General features: G+C 37.2%; 1 protein-coding gene across 2 annotated transcripts in view; it reads left to right on the top strand.

Annotated features, from left to right (window-relative positions):
- LOC136826632 (uncharacterized) overlaps positions 1-13,615 on the top strand; it is a 635,364-nt gene that overhangs the window by 134,889 nt on the left and 486,860 nt on the right. The window lies entirely within an intron of this gene.

Here is a 13,615-nt window from a genome sequence, read left to right as displayed (position 1 = left end):
ATGGGTTAAGAAAATGAGGAACTTTGAAAAATAGAAATTTAAGGAGAGAGTGAGAGCTTAGGTAGATACCAAGAAGGGATTATTTTTGAGAGGAAAAAAAAAAAGGTGAAATTCAATATTGTTACAATATGAACACACTGTAATTTGAAATTCGTTATTAAAAGAAACGACATTATTTATAATGGAGGCATTGTTTAGAAGTGAGAAAAAGAGACAAAACCAAGATAACAGAGTATTTCGTAAATAATAATGACAAAATAGGAGCCCTATCATTAGTAACAGAAGATTATCACAGCTGAAAGAAAGTTGGTATGAAGACAGTAATATTCTTCCAACATAATGTCAGCTGCAAATTATAGACATACCTTATAGACGAAGAGGACGAAAGGTAATAATGCAAAAGAAAAGCGAAGAGGCGAGGGAAATCTTACGAAAAACAATGACTATTCTGCTTATGTTGTAAGATCCTCTTTTCATGCGATATTCTTATGAACATTTTATAACAGTCCTATGATAGTTTCTTTTTTTTGCTGCTGTATCACTTCCGAGAGGAAGAAGTCCCACGTTGAGACAAAACCTTCAGGAACCGAAAGAATCAAAGAAATGAACAAATAACAGAAGTTGCACAGCAGTTAGTTCTTACACACGACAGTTTCGCATCCCTCATTTTTTGTTCCTAGTTATACTTTCAAAGAGGATTTATGGTCCGCTGTTGCTTCTCGCATTACGCTCTAAGGAGGACCGATTGCGGGAAATTTATTTAATGGACATTGTCTCTGGATAAGTGGTTGATGATGAATGAGGGCTACCGAGCGCCCGCTTCAATGTGTCCATATTTGCTACGGAGTCTGTTAGAATGAAATAGGTTTTATCCATAACGAAAAGGGCATTATGTCGAAATGGATTAATTATATGACGAAATTTGGATTGTTTTTTCAAAGTGATATGGCTCGTTTTCCAACCAAGTAGGATTTTTGTTTTGCTGCAGCGTCGTGGACTATTTTCATGAGGAAATGGGCCTTTCTTGGCCAATATTCTTTTTCGTACTGAAATAACTTACCGTAAAGTTATATTTCGTAACAGTATGGACATTCATAGCGAGACATACTTCGCACAATACAATGGAGTATTTCACATATAAGCTAATAGGACGTTTATGATGCAGTGGGCCCTTTATAAAAAAAAATGAATAGAATCTTCATAACGAAGTGGATTGCTAATTGAGAAATGCATTGTTCACAGTGAAAATGACTTTTTCCAGAATACAGTTGACATTAAATAACAAAAATAAACTTTCCTTAAAAATTAACTTTTCCTAACGAAATGAACTTGTATAAAGGAAAAGAAAACCTGCAAAACTGAAATGAACTCTTCTCAACGAAATGAACTTCTCTTATCGGAATGGACCCTACCTTATAGCAGCGAAGGTGTGAACCCAAGTCGTTTGTTGTTGGTTGATTACATCGAAGGCCTTCGGTGTCCGTAGCCCTTCATAATTCGGTTTGGTGATGTGTCCGTTGATAAAGACTGGCAGATTGGTTGCCTCACTCACTCACTCACTCGGTCGGTGAATGAGTTTGCTCATTCTCTCGAACGAGTCTCTCGTTACATCTCTTCTACCTCTTTGAAATGATTTGATCATTGATGTTTATTTTTTGTACTGCGTGTAGTTTATTTTCATCATTCTACCGGTAGTAGATAACAGATGGATTTTCATTTTTTTGTTTATTTATTTGGAAAAAATACATTGAGTCTCAGGATACAATGATTATGTGAAGTTTAGTATGTGATTGATCGATTGAATTCTTGAATAGAAGTAGAGTGATGCCAGGCTGCGGAAACCAGTTAATCAGTTTTGAGCTTTACCTGTTCATTTTATCTCCTATGTGTTCAAGGGCATGGGTGTTGTTTGGTTAGCTGATATACTACTTGTGTCAAGTTGCACTTCAGTTATATATTCTCTTGAAAAGACCGAGGGTTTCTTGTTGAGGAGAGGAGTGAAAGGGAGGAGAGTGAATAACCTTTTTGTATTCTAAAAAATGATTTTTTTTTTAGTTTTGTGCGACACGTTATCTCCTAGGCGTAACCTGAAGATTTGTCGTTTGTCGTCGAAATTGTATAAAGAGCATTATGTCAGTAATGTGGAAATGACAGTTTTCGTTTTTAGGGTGCAGCAATATTCATGCCTTAAAGATAACTAAAAACTTTGCCAGTATCTAACACCTGGTTAAGATATGAGTATTTAAAGCTGTTGTTCGAGTTAATCAGTCAAAACAAGGAATTTTCATCAAACTGTTGCATATTCACTCACTTCATTATACAGTTATTCCATATCTAGTTACAGATGTGCGGTAACAGATTGTAAGAACTCGTTTGATTGATGTAAGAACAGATAGAAGACGATAAAACTTTATTCCTGTTGCTTTAATTGAAGGAGTGGCAAGGTCTCTGCATAATGCAGAATTGCATGTTTTCCATGAATCTTATTCAGTATTTCAGCCCTACCGTCCGCTTGCATGTTATGGAATTTATTGAAATATTCACTGAGAAAATTGAACCAAGGCATTTGGGAGTTTTTACATAAATTTTGTTATCCATTTCTTAGTTTTTGCTTTATGGTATGTTGTTATTATTTTTTTTTTTCATTAAGCCATTGGGAAGAGGAGGGGGTGAAATGGAGACTGCGAACGAGAGAGAGAGAGAGAGAGAGAGAGAGAGAGAGAGAGAGAGAGAGAGAGAGAGAGAGAGAGAGGTTTTCGTTACGAGCTTAAAGGCTTATTATGATGATTATTATAGTGGGGATAATAAGATGCTGTGACATTGGTGGAAAGAGCCTACGAAAATACCCCTTCTCTTCATCCTCCTCCTCCTCCTCCCTCTCATCATCATCATCATCATCATCGTCGTCGTCCTTCACGTACGACCCACTTTCAGCGAAAAGGAGCCGGGGGCGATGCCGACCAGTTCCATTTCTCATGAAGGGGAGATCAGAAGAACACCGTTTAATGGATAAAAGAGAACACCCCGACGGATTTATAAACCGGGTCTTGATCAACAACAACAATAAAAAATATCATTCTGACAGTAATGAGGTGAAGTTGTATAGGGGAGGAGAGAGAGAGAGAGAGAGAGAGAGAGAGAGAGAGAGAGAGAGAGAGAGAGAGAGAATTAAACAGCAGAATTCGTTCATGGTACTGGGTGAAATAATGTTGGATGTTGGGTGAAGTGGACGATATCGGAGAGGGGAGAGAAATATGGTAAAAATAAACTAGAAGGGTAAATACTCTTGATTGGTTACGAATGTCACTGCGTTTTGTCTTTGACAGACAGGTCTGCAGAAATGAGTTAGTAAAGAGAAAAATAAAAAGAGATTTATCAATGAAAAATAACCACAGAAAATTATTTTTATTATGATAATGATAAAATTGATATTAAAGAGTATAATACTACTCGTTCTACTATTATTTTAATAAAAAATTTTTCAGTCGGCAGAAAAAATATTTCGGATTTTGGTGATTAGTTCTTAGCAAAAAGACTTTTCTTGCGATCAAACTTTGGACCGAAAAGGATTTCTTTTTTTCATTTCCTGAAGAGGTTTTCTAGGAGTCATGCAATATTGTCGGTTTCATGAATATTGTGAAACTGAAAGTGATGAAGGAAGTAAGAGGTGACAACTAAAATTATGAAAAGAAAGTCTTCTGTTTGGGCGAGATAAGTAATGTTGGGAAGGTTTAGAAGTTTGATTATTCTTCTAGGATTAGTGATGCAATTTTATAATTTACTGTCATTTAGATGTTAATAAGAGGAGAGAGAAAGTGAGAGATTTCAGCCAGTTTGTAAAATTGCTGTCCCCAATTAATTGTGCTCCACCCTTCCCTGCGAACTTTTTTTAATTACTCATACGTAGAGAGAGAGAGAGAGAGAGAGAGAGAGAGAGAGAGAGAGAGAGAGAGAGAGAGAGAGAGAGATTCCTTCAATTTGTCGTCCCCTGTTGCTTCTGCCCCACCCATCCCTACCTTAACCTCAATGTTAACCGCATGTCGCCCCAGCATGTAGCATATGTATGTCAAAAGATTATTTGCTTTACCAACCACTGATACCTTAGAGACAAACCCTTCGCTGTGGCTCTGCCATGCCACCATTTTTTATTGCCTGCTCTGGGATTGTTTGGTGTGTTGTGATTTGACAAGAGGAGAAAAAAGTGTGTGTGTGTGTGAGAGAGAGAGAGAGAGAGAGAGAGAGAGAGAGAGAGAGAGAGAGAGAGAGAGAGAGAGAGAGGGGAGAATTTCAGGAATGATCAGGCATTATTTGACCGTAGCCTTTTTATATTCTCCTATAGCCGACCATGTCTATAGCATACCTGTCAGCCGTCTGGTTAACCCGTGTAATTCATAATGCGATGGAGGTCATAGCGTGTAGGGATAACTATGTAGAAGACGTGTATCTCACGGGAGGAGGACAGGGTGGGTTGGGGGCGTTGGGGTGGGGACCTCGAAGGAGGGAAGAGAAGGACGTGGAGAAGAGTTCTGTATGGCCGACGCCTAATATGGCGTAGTGAGAATAACAGTAAAAGAGGAGACGAAGTTGAAATGAAACCTGGCTTCTTTCTCTGAAGAAAAATGGTGGCAATGATAAATTTGGTTTCTTCGGTTGAGATGTTCAAGTCTGACCTTTCTTGAACCCTGTGTCCCTCGCTCGCTGAGTGAGGTGGAGACAGGTCAGCTGGCCATTTTTTGAAATGTACGTGATCCGCCTCAGCTATTTGAATATCTTTGCAGTCCTTTGTCTTTGGTGGCACCTTTTCTCCATTATCCGTCGTCTGCATCTCCCCATTGCAAATATTTAGAATGTTTGGCGAATCTCTGAACGCGCTTAGCTTTTCAGTGTAAGTGAAATTTGCTGTTTAAAGTCTTAGTCACTTGTGAATTTCATAAAACTCGTTTAACATCCCATTATTGTTTACAGTTTTATGCAGATTTTTAAAGACGAAGTCTGGCAAGAAAAACTGTTGTTGACTAAATATTCATTGTGAGTAGGAAGAAAAATGTTGAAGATTTTACACGTACTTTTTTTTTTTTTCACCTCAATCTGTATCGCTTCTGAAGTAAAGTTTTCCAGGAAGTCCGAGGAGTGTAGTTACACAAGGAGAGTGAATGGCCTTTTGCATTTATCAAGTCATACTAAAGTGGACATCTGTTTTTCCAAATGTCATTCGTGCAATTTATGGAGTGTCGCGGCACGCTAATGGTCTTCGGGCTTTTTGGCGCGCTGATGGAGATGGCGCCAAAAATATGTTGTTTTGGAGCGTTAATGAGGTCAAGCCGCGGAAAGTTTGGTTGTCGACCCCTAACTTCAATATTTATACAGCATTTATGACTAAGGCTCTCTAAGCGTCTTTTCCCTTTGGAATCCACTTAACCTTTAAGGACTGATGTCAAGGAGGTTTTCGAAAGTAAACAACGAATTGATATTATATTTTTGTGTCTTCCCTGACATTAAGCAGCCATAATACATCAGAGTCAGGTAGTTTATTATTAGCATCGTTGTTGTTGTTGTTGTTATTGTGATGATGTACAACCTTGTTTTCTTCTTATATGACGAATACCGTCGAAAGGCTAGTTTTGTTTTTGTAAACGATAATTTATGTGGAGGACATAGCAGTCGTTTCTCTGTTTTCAGTGACACTGAATCACCTCTGTAAATAAAATGCAAATTTTCGACTAATGTTTTTCAGCAACGGAGACTGTTTACTTTAAATATGGACCCATCTTACATTAATGGATGTTCAAGCAGCAATATGCATAGACCTAAATTTTTACTTCATCGATAAGTTAATTCAGAATCTCAAGTCGGAAAATTCATTAACTATTCCTTCTGAAAATCGACAAGGGAGTAAAAGCATTTGTTTGCGTAAACGACCATTTTTAGAGGCTTTGTTCTGGAACCCAAAAACAGGTGGTAGAGTGGAATAATCTGTTGTATGGTGTACGCTCTGTATACATATATATATTTTTAGTACAGGCTCACACAGACACCCACATATTTATTTATATATTTGTATGTATATATACATATACATATGTGTGCGTGTATACAACGAGATTGTTTCCAAAGAGAAAAGTCAGAGGTTGCTGCTACATTCATGCTTTCGACAGCTGAATCGTGAAAGAACTTCTCTTGTAGAAAATTTTCACGAAATTAGCCACTTCTTATACCTACCGAAAAGTCTCATTATTAATCCATCGAAGCCCCCCACGCACACTGTGCCACTCACCTCTGTGTTGCACGCACTCTAGGACTTCCTGGCTATAAAGGCCCATTCTTTTCAGTACATCTTATACATCGCCTATCTAGCGCTTCCTCGGCGTTCCTCTCCTGTTCCTTCGAAATGTTTCCAAATTATACACTTATCAGCAACCTGTCGTCCTCCATTTTTTCACAAGACTAAACCATCTCAAAACAATTAGCCATCTTATCACTTGCGCTAATTTTTTTTTACTACATTTTTATAAAGGACAGTTGGCTCAACAATCCCTTCATATTTTCCTACCTTGGCTTCCATAGACATTCCAAAACACACCATGCAACCTTCGTTGCTTCTTTGCTCTTCCTATCATCATCCAGCATCTTTACTCCCAAATACTTAGCGAATCAATTTCTTTCATTTTCAAACCAACCATATAGACAATCATTGCCCATCTTTCTAGTCAATCCTTCTCAGTTTCCATTTACTTCCTAACTTTATCCTTGCTCACATCTACCCCTTAACATTCTCTGCTTGCAAACACTTTTAGACTTTTACTAGTTCCTGTAATTTCTTATCACTAGTTTCTGTAATACGTTATCGCGAGTTTGTGTAATTTCCTATCACTAGTTTCTATAATATGTTATCACGAGTTTCTGCAATTTCCTGTCACTAGTTTCTGTAATTTCTTTTCGGCGTCAAATTTTTCTTCTAGTGGCACCTCTCATCTGTTTCAAACCTTTACAATTATCTAATTTCTTTCCTTGCGTCACTTATCCAACGATTCATGTTTTGTGTCTTCCTACTGTCTTCCGTTACATTTAATACTAAATACTTAAACGACTCGAAATTTTCATTTTCCCACCACCCACATTAACATTACCTATTTCTGGCCTCCCTTACGTTCCTCTGCTGGGCCCGCGTTCGACTCTCCGGCCGGCCAATGAAGAATTAGATGAATTTGTTTCTGGTGATAGAAATTCATTTTTCGCTATAATGTGGTTCGGATTCCACAATAAACAGTAGGTCCCGTTGCTAGGTAACCAATTGGTTGTTAGCCACGTAAAATAAATCTAATCCTTCAGGCCAGCCCTAGGAGAGCTGTTAATCAGCTCAGTGGTCTGGTTAAAGTAAGGTATACTTGTCTGGCCTCCCTTTACCTTGTTGACCTTACCCATTTCTAACAACTCTTATCCTGTATTTCACAGATTTGTAGTTTTTGTCACTGAAGCTTCGTTTGTGTCCTTTTAGGGCATTTGCTCTTTGAAAGCTCTTTCTGCACGACAGTGGCTTATCGGGCTTGTTTTAATAGCAGCCACGTGACCATCACTAGTTAACATTGTCTTCTCTGCCTACAGCAGTTACTCCTTTCACGACCCATTTTCTTATTCCTCTTCTTATTTCAAAAAATTGCGGCAACATATCTTTGGCTGACTTCTGTCACCACATAAAGAGTCTTGGAGTCATAAGCACACTTTTTCATGAGATTCTCTTTCATTATTTTGTCAGTGCCTTCAAACACAAGCTTTGGTTTCATCTGGAGACATTTTCATCGCTCTTTACAAATAACTTACTTCTTACCATACATCTTTAAAGCATTTGACGTTGATCTCGATCAGTTCTGTCTCTACGTTTTTTTATTGTTAATTTCTGAACGATACATCCCAATACAGCTTTTTGTTTATTTAATAAAATTTTCAGACAACTGTTTTATAACATTATTTTGAGCCACACATCCTGTTCCTTATCTGACTGAACCTATGTTTTTAGCCCAAAGATCGTTCTGGTATCTTTATCAATTTTTCAATTAAAAACGGCCTTGCAAATTCTCAGAAGTGCTAAATGAGAGGTGAATATAATTCTCATATACTAGGTGAGAGGTGATTATAATTCTCAGACATACTAAATAAGCGGTGATTATACTTCTTATAATCGACTCCCACGTTTTCCTCTTAGGCAAAGATACAATTAATCCTCAAATCTCACGTATTCCTTTGGAACGTTCCAATATGTCTTATACACCCCATACCCTATTCACAACCATTCATAACATCCAGCCTGCAGTTTTATAAATTCCTTGTCTTTGCTCGTTCCATCGACGAAAGACTGCACTCTCTTCAAGCAATATTACTGTATTTGCATCTCTTATTCTAGATTCACTTACTCAGGGAATATTTATCTCAGTATTTACCATCATCGTGTACAACTTATTTTTCACTCGAAATGGTATGCATAGATTCGCCTCTATAAATCATCATTATCTCAGACACACACACACACACACACACACATATATATATATATATATATATATATATATATATATATATATATATATATATATATATATATATATATATATATATATATATATGGAACGCATCCATGTTCGTGTGTTTCTGAAAGCAGTAATTTGATGGTACCAAGATAACTCAAATATATAAACTTATATCATCACCCGACTTACGTCAGTATTTGTAAAAGAACTTAAGAGAAGACCGTTTATACTGCTTCGTACCCTGTTAACAGTAAAACGTCTTATGAAAGCAGGCTGTGGGTTTTCGTCAGGATGAAGAAAGCGTCTTGTGGGGATGCGGTTATTATTACGTTCCTTCGGTCTTAATTGAACGTCTAGTCGGCTTAATAAGCACAGGAAGTCTATGCACTAGACAGACCTCATTTTCTGAGTCCTTACAATAAAGCATTTATTTACACTATGCCTGTCTCTGTCTCACCATCATCATCCTTATTAACATGCGCCATCCGATACATTTAATGACCTGTAGCCTACTTACTTTCCACCACTCTTAACTTGAATATTAATTGTGCCATATCTATTATTGTTGCAAAGCTCCTTTGTGACGCTGGTGTCATTGAACTCACTATAAGACACTCATTTTTAGGTTACATTTGATATCGCATCAGCAGAGCTATTTTGCAGATGTGAAAACAAACGTTTATTATTACAGATAGAGAGGATGGGGAGAGATGAAAGAGCTACCTTTTGGATGCCAGGGGAGTATATATATATATATATATATATATATATATATATATATATATATATATATATATATATATATGTATATATATATATATATATATATATATATATATATATATATATATATATATATATATATATATATATATATATATATATATATATATATAGTGAAACATGACCACTGTATTTGCATGTACCCTTATATAGACCATCTCTCTCTTTCTCCCTATCTGTCTATTAAGTCAAGATGTAACCATGGTAACAGCCGCCTGTTGTATATTTGGCTGTTCTGGGAAGCTTCCCAAAGCTGAGTTATAAGGCTCAATCTGCCTCCACGCCTTTCCCTTATATGGAAGACGTAGCAGAATCAGTCGCACCATGATCACCACGTGCTCGCAAGACTTATGACAGTGTTTTTCTCGCTAGGTGGTAGAAATTTTCCAGAGAGGTGCTAGGCAGATGATGGAGAGGGATTTGTTTAACGGTAGATTAGAGCGACGGTGTGTATTGAAGTCTTTAGGATTATAGGTTCTGAATGGTTGCATAGTGGTAGTTGTGTTATAAAATTAGCCACGTGTGCTCTGAGAAGATTACTGAATGAAAGCTCTCGTTATAAAGTCAGGGTAAATAAATAGAAGCTTCAACAGGTGGAATTGGTGTTACAAAATCAGCCAAGTATACTGAACGGAAATTTATAGGATGAAAGCTGGTACTGTAAAGCCAGGGTAAATCTGCTGAAAATTAATAGGACATAATGAAAGTTAGTGATGTAAAGTTAAGTAAATATGCTGATACTTTAAGGGACAGAATGAAACATGGTGTAATAAAGCCAGATGAATGTGTTTAAACTGGATGGGACAGAAAGAGAGGGTGTTTAATAAAGCCAGGGTATTACAAGTATGCTGAAATTGAGTAGGACAGAATGAAAACTTATGTAATAAAGCCAGGTAATAAACTGAAAGGGAAATTACAAAAGCTGGCGTTTAAAATGAAGTCAGGTATGCAAACTAATACGAATGCAAGAATGTAGTCTGGTGTTGTAGTAAGAGGCTAAAGTCTTGAATTGTAAAGTAATTGCATGAAGCTTTCGTTTTAAAACCAAGTAAATCTGCAGATAGAAAAACTAATTAACATTATCTGATATGAAAAGTTGTCCAATAGCAATGAAAAAATTTGATTTTCATCGAGGCATGGTGATTGTTTTCATTACCATTATTGAATTGAATTATTTCTTACTGACATAAATATGTTTATAGGGTGTATGTAACATGCAAATATACGTATTTGATATTATGTGATTAATTCTTTTTATTTTCTGTAACTCTCTGTATACTGGCATAGCCAGCATCCCAACCCCGTTCCTCTGAAGACAAATGACCACTTTACCGCAGTACGTCATTTCGCCCGGCTGCTTTAATTTTTGGTCTTAATTATTATCATTGGCCTCCCCCGGTGTGTATTTACCGTAACAATACCTCTATTCACTCGGTACAGACTTTCTTAGTCGCCCTGCCTTCCCCTCTCCATCATTTCGGCTCATCCAAGTCATCCCACTACGTAAAAGAACCCCTTTCAGTCAAGGTAAGCGATGCGAGGGAAGGAGAGAACGGCGAAAAAGGGCCCATTTGTCGGAAGGAGAAAAGCCATGTTTAATTCATGTTGTAATGGGGAAGGCGGGTCCTGCGTCCTCCCCCCCCCCGCCTCCGTTCCCTGCGAGCTAACCTCCTCAGCGTCGCGTCGTCCCCCCTCCTTCCCTTCTTCGCTTCCTCTCCTCCATGCTACTTGGCTTTTCATAATCATCTCATGGAAGTAGGATTAGACCTCTTGATCCTTGCCAGATTTTATGAAGGTTTATGAAGGTTATTTGCGAAATCTTTCCGCTTTACAAAAGAAGTTTGAGAATCATTAAGGGACACAAAGTTAGTCGCTTTCAAGTGTTATATTAGGTGTTGATAACTCCAGATGTTGAAAAACTAAAGCTTGAACAAGGTGTTACCATGAGCCAGATATTTTCTTGTGACTTTTACGAGCACAACAAGCAAAATAGTATCTCTGTAAGTGGCCAAATGTATACAGGAAAGAATTAATCTATAGCGATTGAACTGATCCTCGGATATTGTATAGAAACTTAATTGATAAAAAGCGCCCCTAAAAAGGCTTAGGTTTAGGAGGCAAACAACTAACATAGCAAAAAATCATTGCCCCCTTTTAAACCATGCAGGGATTCTGGTAAGAAATAATGATGTTTATAGTAACAGAAGCATCAGTAGTTGTAGTGGTTTTAATGACCTGTCACTCGTTGTAGGGAACATCATTAATCATTTTCCTTACGGGGAAAAAGTTAAACATTTTGACCTTTCAGTAGCTATTGCAGGGAATCAAGCCGAATGGGGAAAGTATTCATTTATTGTCTTATTCGTGTTTATGAGTATTATAGAAATACCTGAGAAGGCATTTGAATTATTCTTGGATATAATTATTTACATATGAATTTAAGCGCACTTGTACTTACACGAATATTTTGTGTATATATATATATGTATATGTGTATTATATATGTGTGTATATATATATATATATATATATATATATATATATATATATATATATATATATATATATTGTCACTGCAATGTATATAATTGGCAAATAGTTCACTAGTGCTCAGTGAATGATAAATTAGAATGCTGAAATCGGAGCTTCATACCAGTAACTAACTGGCACATTGGCAACATGTACTATTTCATTCACATGGAGTCACGTCGTTTTCTGCTGATGATGATGAGAAATGTTCCTTCGTCTCTTGTGGTTAGTATGATGGGTTGGAGGGTACCATTAAATTTAGCCTTGTTTGTCTACTTCTTCGACTGCCTTCATTAATTAATCGATTCACTTGATTGCAAAGGCCAATTAGTTCGTCCGTCTTGGAGTTAAAATATCTCGGTGGAATCTTGTTGATTAGCTCGCATCTACAGTATATCTATACAGCAATAAGAAAAACATCGATTATATTTTGGAACTTGATTTTTGAGTGGTCTGCTACGTGCATTCTTGCACGTAGACGTTTTTGATGTTGGAAGTTGCTGCATCATTTATATGGATTATTCTCTCTCTCTCTCTCTCTCTCTCTCTCTCTGTTATTTGAACAGACTGACAGTGTCCTCTCGTTCATTAATTCATTATTTATCGTATTAACTGCAGTTTTTAGTAGTACTGAAATAATATAATTTTCTAGACAAGTCTTTAGTTAATGATGAATGTGAGCTCAATAGATCTGGAGATATTTTCAGAAGTGTGGAGGTGAAATTCACAGACGCCAATTAGGTAGCCAAATCTGAAATAAAGAATAATCAGACTATCTCAGTCGTTGTCAGTCAAAAATCCATTATTGTTTTTACAGATAAGTTTAACGAATTGAGTCACATTTCTAGACTGTATATGGGGCTGGGCTGAGCGATTTGTTCGTGAATAAGGCTTAAAAATTGGAGCCACGTTCAAGTTGAAGAAGGTGGACACCTTGGTCGTAAGCGACAAAAAAGAACGGATGAAAAGTAACAGGCAGAAAGCAGTACAAAATGCAGCTCAAGCCACAATTTAACTTTACTCTTACGGGGCAAAACCTTGAGATAAGGATCCCTCCATGGGGTACAATCCTTCAAGTATTGGACCCTCCCACAGGGTAGAATCTCTCACGTGGTTAATCCTTGAAAGGTTGTACCCTTCCACGGCGTAGAATCTTTGAAATGGTGGATACTTCTACGGTGTAGAATCTTCGAAGGTTTGGACGCTCTTACAGCCTAGAATACTGTAAACGGTGGACCCTCCCACGATGTAGAATCCTTGAAGTGTCTGACCCTCTTACTGGGTGGAATGCTTGAAATGGTAGACCCTACTACTTCTCCTGGTAAAAATTTAAGAGGAAGTGTCCTTTTTATGTTTTGTTTTGGGAATTACATTTTAATAATTTCTCATTTAGACTGCACATGCGCGTATGGAATGCAGATTATTATAGAATAATAAATATTGAATTCAGCCTAGAAAGTTATTGGCAAATGGCATTGAATTCATAGTCCAAAGTTTATTTGTACTCCAGGAAATTATAAATATATCGTTCAACGACCGAATCTGCTCAGCTTTGTGACGATGAAAATTCCAACCACGGACAAGTTACGTGAGAGATAAAAAAAAAAAGTGAGTCCAGGAAACTTTCAGGGGTAAATTCTTGGAAATGAGTCTGCAAACTGGAATAATTTCGTGGTAGCTATGTATCCAGAAAATGTTTCGCTTGGTACCAGAAAATGTTGGAATTTCTCCTCCAAGCACTGTGTCCCACAATAATGGTGTCTGCATAGTTGACAAGTGAG

This window comes from Macrobrachium rosenbergii, chromosome 41 (assembly GCF_040412425.1).
Source record: "Macrobrachium rosenbergii isolate ZJJX-2024 chromosome 41, ASM4041242v1, whole genome shotgun sequence".
Lineage (NCBI taxonomy): Eukaryota > Metazoa > Arthropoda > Malacostraca > Decapoda > Palaemonidae > Macrobrachium > Macrobrachium rosenbergii.
The sequence above is the reverse complement of the archived record's forward strand: the minus strand, read 5'-3'. Positions and strand labels throughout refer to the sequence as shown.